The sequence below is a fragment of the Candoia aspera genome, chromosome 11 (assembly GCF_035149785.1).
Source record: "Candoia aspera isolate rCanAsp1 chromosome 11, rCanAsp1.hap2, whole genome shotgun sequence".
In the NCBI taxonomy this organism is placed as follows: domain Eukaryota; kingdom Metazoa; phylum Chordata; class Lepidosauria; order Squamata; family Boidae; genus Candoia; species Candoia aspera.
The window spans coordinates 15,097,570-15,103,240 of record NC_086163.1 but is presented as its reverse complement, the minus strand read 5'-3'; the positions used below and the strand labels follow the sequence as shown (position 1 = coordinate 15,103,240).

Here is a 5,671-nt window from a genome sequence, read left to right as displayed (position 1 = left end):
TGAAGAATAGAATCTATCTATATACTACTAAAATTTTTAGTGTTTGTCTGTCTGTAACCTTCAATTGGATAAAACGGTGCATCATAGGGCAACAATTTTTGAATCAACATACCTCAAATGGGCTAACTTAAAGTATGTGTCCAAAATCAGGGACCCATTACTCCCGTGGGAATTTGGCAAAGTTGCGGCCAGTTCAGTTCACTGTGCCTTCTGACTACACTTCCCAGAAGCCCATAGGTTGTGTGGTACAAGAGAAGATGGGAGGGGCATATCCCTAGCCTCTTTCCTACCTCCCTCTGGCCCCTGCACCCAATTGGCTGGTGGCAAGGCCCAACAGGTGAGTGGCAATTGGCTGCTTTGGAACCAAAGCCGAAATTTGAAATCTGTTAATGGCGGTAGGCAGCAAGGTAAGGATGAGGGAGAGACTCAGATGCTTGCTGGCAAGGTAGGGCTGGCTGGGGGCCACTGGCAGTCAACGGGTGAGCCTTCTTCCTCCCTGGAGGGAGGGGCCCATGGGGACATGCCAGGATAGGGAGTGGGGGTGCAGTTTTCATCATGGTCTGTGGCTTACTTTGCTCCCCCTCCCCCAGAAAAGTGTCAGGCATTTCCACAGGTCAGCCGAGGAGGAAGAGGAGTGATTTCTGATGGTCTCTGCCAGCTTCCCACAAGCAAAGTCAACGAGGAAGCCAGCAGGAAGTCGGAAGCTGCTCCTGCTCCCCCTGCCTTTTTGCCCGCCCGTGGTCATTCTGTTTCTCTGTTTAGGTAAGGAAATATCTCTGAAAGGATGACCCAGCTGGTCACGGGTTGTCTAGTGTAATCCTAACTGACATCACAATCAAAATAAGGGCTCTGCTAAGTGGGGAAATAACAGAACGAAGATATGTTCACCACTTGGCTGCAAACAAATTCCGTTAACAAATAGGCAGAAAAATTGAATATCGTGTAGTGCTTGGAGATTCATGTGCAAGAGATCAAGCAGTACCCCCTAGGAGATTAGAATCTAAGTCCAAGATTGACTTGAGAACATCACTGAAACCTTATGAATTCTTTAGCAAGACTGAAGCAAAATAAGAGCTCAAAAAGGTGATTGAGCAGAGATAAGACATTGCTGAGAAAGACAAACACACAATAAAAAACTAAGCAAGCGAGCAAGCAAATAGATACAACTTGACTATGTATTTATGACCCTATTTATTTATTCCACTTATTTCTATCCTGCTCTTCAGGATAAAAATCCTCATTATACATAATGTTAGGGGAAAGATGCCCTCCAATGAAGCTCAGCTCCCTGCAAGAACATCCATGCCATTTTATTGGCAGAATTATGGAAGTGTTTTGCTGTTAACCTCCTCCCAGGATATGAGTTTTTCTTTTTGTTTCAGTATAAATTTATTTCACAATCTAGCTAACAGTCCAATGATTGCAGTTAAAAAAAATCAAAGAAATATAATTTTGGAATGATCCAATAGACTACAGACATGGCCTTTTGCACGGATCAGACAGTGCTAAGGTCCTGTAGAGTTAGAGAGGGAAGGATTTACCCGAGCAGGTTTTGGAGTTTGTTGTCTTCTGCCTTTTTGTTTCCCTCTTCAGGGATTCTTTTTTAAGAGAAAAACCCTATTTGTTGAAAGGGATAGAGGAATACAAATAGACCTCACTTAATGACCACAACTCAGACCGGAATTTTGGTTGCTAAGTGAAGTGGTCATTAAGCAAATCCAACCCAATTTTATGAGCTTTTGTGCAGTGGTTGTTAAGCAAATCACTGCAGGTATTAAGTGAACCATGTGGTTCTTAAGCGAATCACATGATTCCCCATTGATTTTGCTTGCCAGAAGCCGGCCAGGAAGGTCTACAATGGCAATCACGTGACCATGGGATGCTGCGACAGTCATAAATGTGAACTGGTTGTCAAGCACCCAAATCATGATCATGTGATCACAGGGACACTGCAACAGTCATAAGTGTGAGGACTGGTCATAAGTTGTTTTTTTCAGCACCATCTTTAGTCTGAACTGTCACTAAACAAATGGTTGTTAAGTGAGGACTACCTGTACCAGTGCAGTAGGTCACCGTGTGCTATTTGAAATGAACCTGACCCAGAAGTAGGAGACTGATGGCCTATCTTGTATGACCCATTCACCAAAAAGAAGAAAATAAATGCAAATGAAGCCTTGCATGGACAGGCTTGAGGGAGTCTTGTGAAAAAGCAGCCTGTGAAACTATAGATCTTAGAGGCAATCCAGGTGATCATGAAGGACTTTGTGTGCCAAAAGTTGATCAAGACAGAACTGAAGCAGGAAATAGTCTAGTTGCAATCATGTCAGCTGAAGATGGACAATCCCATCAACCAGTCAATGTTCCAAAAGGAAAGCAGAAGCACCTTTTCATTCAACATCAGTTTTCAGCCTGTCTTGAAAATAGGTTAGCAACAGAAAAACTAGCTTACTGTTGAATGAAATTTCAGGGAAATAACAACACTGAAGTCATTATTTGGTAGCCAGGAATATTGGCAGTAGAGATGTGAAAAAAAATGATTCAGAAGGTACAACCAAGCTCCAGACCTCAAAAGTCCATAATAAATACCCAGTTGTAACAAGTACTGTCTACTCACCACAAATCAAAAAATGACGGTCAGCAAGAATACTTCTCTAATCCTATGCATACGTTACTGTGATCAGTAACTGATAAGAATAGATACTACGCTTGATCTTAGCCAGAAGGCCGAGAAGCCTAGTAATACAGGAGTGAACGCTATATTATTATGTGTTCTATTTTATTAGTTGGTAGTATGTCATTGTATTTCTTTGCTTACTTTGTTTTTGTCTTTTTAAATTTTGCTGGTCATTGACCGAATAAATATTATTGATTGACTGACTGTGATCAGGAACAACACCACTTGATTATAGTAATTTGAAACATTTCATTTTAAAACAGTGTTAAGCCTTGTTAACTTAAGGTCAAAGTCTTATGAGAATTTGCACATTAGCAATTCAACACACATTTACTAACATAAGCATAACAGGCACAAGCACACACACACACACATACACATACATTCTTTTTAAATCACATTCTTGGTTTAGTGCAATATGTGGACCCAGCCACTGAGACACATTCAATAACCCACTGCGAAATGAATTATGGCTTATTTATTGTCTCCAATATGTATGGCCACCCACCTCATCAAAGTGACTCCAGTGGCTAACAGTAATTAAAAAGAACATATTAGCATAATGTCTGAGCCCAACTAATATGCAATTCTCCAGAAATATTGGGGTTTGCAAAGAATGATGATGTATTCCAAAATAAGGTGGAATTGTTTTTTTTCCTTCCAAACAGTGGCTTTAGAGATATCCAATATATTTCTTTAATCTGATCCTTATACTCAGCAGTGCAACTTCAAGTTTCTAGGTTTAACCCATAAAGTCCTAAATGGTTTAAACCCCAAATTCCATTAGAGACCTTCTTCCACCCATCTGTCACACAGAGCCCTGTTAGATTAGCTAAGAATTCCCTGTTGATTCTCCCATCTGCATAGTGAATCCAGACAGAAGGAGCATTTAACTAGGCATTCTCAGTGGTTATCCACAACCATAAAACTGTCTTTCCCTGGGGACCCAAAGCTGAACATCAACATTTTCAGAATCAATCTTAAGACCTTCCTGTTTGGTTTGGCTTTGGGCTGTCAAGCACAACCCTTTACTTTTGGTTTAATCTGATTTTGTAGGCTATCACAGCTGTATGAATTTATATATTTACAGAAGCAGAGAGAGATTATGGTCTCACTAACAGAGATATCAAAAATCATAGAAAAGGATGAAATTTGAGCCACATGTAGCATACTATGATAGCTAGAAAAAAACACAGAGCCATAGTTTCTGATGCATGTTTCAACTGGCACTTAGTTTATGGGTGAATTAGTTTGTAAATGTACAGTAACAGCATCATATATTTAAGCAGTCTCCTCCTCCCCTTAATTATGCTACCAGTGCAAATACACATATAATCATTTTGGCAGCTCTCTGGCTATTGGGTATTGGGAATGGCTAGCTGGGGAATTCTGGGAGTTGAAGCACACATCTTAAAGTTGCCAAGTTTGAGAAACACTGCTGTAGAAGATCACAATTCTAGAACTCACAGGGAGCTGACTCCAGAGAAAAGGATCTTCTATCCTCACCCCTATGAAAGGCATTCAACTTGCAAAATATGGGAGACAGCATGCAATGGCCAAGTTCCTACCAAATGCTGAAACATAATGTCACATATTTGGGTTCAGTTTAGTGTATTGGGTGAACTCAAACAATGTAGTGCATTAACCCTAGATCGTGACTTATTTATTTATTTATTTATTTTTATTTATTTGATTTCTATAGCCGCCCATCTCAGCGAGTGACTCTGGGTGGCTTACAACAATAAAACCATTAAACAATTAAAACAATTACAATTAAAACAGTTAAAATATAAAATAAATACAAAATAAATATACATGGCTGCCAAGTGAGCAATGTATGGATGTTAATACAGCCAAGAGGCAGGACCATCCACACACTCGAGGCCCCAGGCCCAGGCACAAAGCCAGGTCTTCACAGCCTTATGAAAGGCCAACAGGGTCAGGGACATCCTAATTTCTGGAGGGAGGATGTTCCAGAGGGCAGGCGCTACAGAGGAGAAGGCACGCCTTCTAGTTCCCGCCAACCGACACTCCCTGGCTGATGGAACCCACAGCATAGCCAACCTACTAGATCGAATTGGACGGGCAGAAACAACTGGGAGAAGGCAGTCCCTTAGTGCATTGCATGAACCCAGTTAGCTGTAATTTGTTTAATAAAGAAACCAAGGCTTTGCATAATGTGCTTGGCTCATCCCCTCCCACCTAGCTTGCAGCATCCCATGTAGTAGGGTGATGGCAAGATGGATGTGACTTGGGTCTCCTGGCCTGGGGCAGGAAGTGATTGTGTTTAAAAACTAGGGTGAGTTTATTTTAAATAAGAGTGGCAATTTCACATGTGGCCTATCGTAAAATGATGACAAGCTGCCAAATTTTCAGGAACTGGGGTTAGAGAGTTCTTAGGAATTACAAAAGTGGTGTTAAAGACTCAGTGGTTGGATATCCTCATACTGCTCCTCCTGATGTATGCAAGCAGACACAGATTTGATAGTAAATAATCATTTAGAGGATCAAAACACAAAGACATTTGGATGATCAGGGCCTTTAGAGAAGGTAAGACAAGAAGCTAAACAATGGAGTAAGAGAGAAGACCACACAGACACAAAGCAAACACTTCTCTTCAGCCATCTGCCTTAGTACCATGTGACTCTTTGGAAGCTGACAGCACTCCTTTAGCAAGGCCCAGCCACATCAGATGAATCAATCAATCAAAAAAAAAAATTCTTATGAAACTTAATCACGGAGGGTCGTGTTAGGGAGTGGGGGAACAGATTAAATTACCACAGTATTAGATACGGGAAATGATTTCTGTCAAAACCATCTTTACTGCAATTATAATATGTTAATTATGTATTTCATTAAGTAAGTGGATTAGAGCCTGCACAGATGAAATCGCGCTGAGGGCTCTGAATCATTCACTGAGCAGTGTGGGAGGACTGGGGTGAGAGGAACTTGATTCATTTTGAAGGAGGAGAAAAAAAAATTAGTAACTTTCACATG

General features: G+C 40.9%; 1 pseudogene; it reads right to left on the bottom strand.

Annotated features, from left to right (window-relative positions):
- Positions 1-2,622: 2,622 nt before the first annotated feature.
- On the bottom strand, positions 2,623-2,736 carry LOC134504196 (U2 spliceosomal RNA; annotated as a pseudogene).
- Between the last annotated feature and the right edge of the window lie 2,935 nt (positions 2,737-5,671).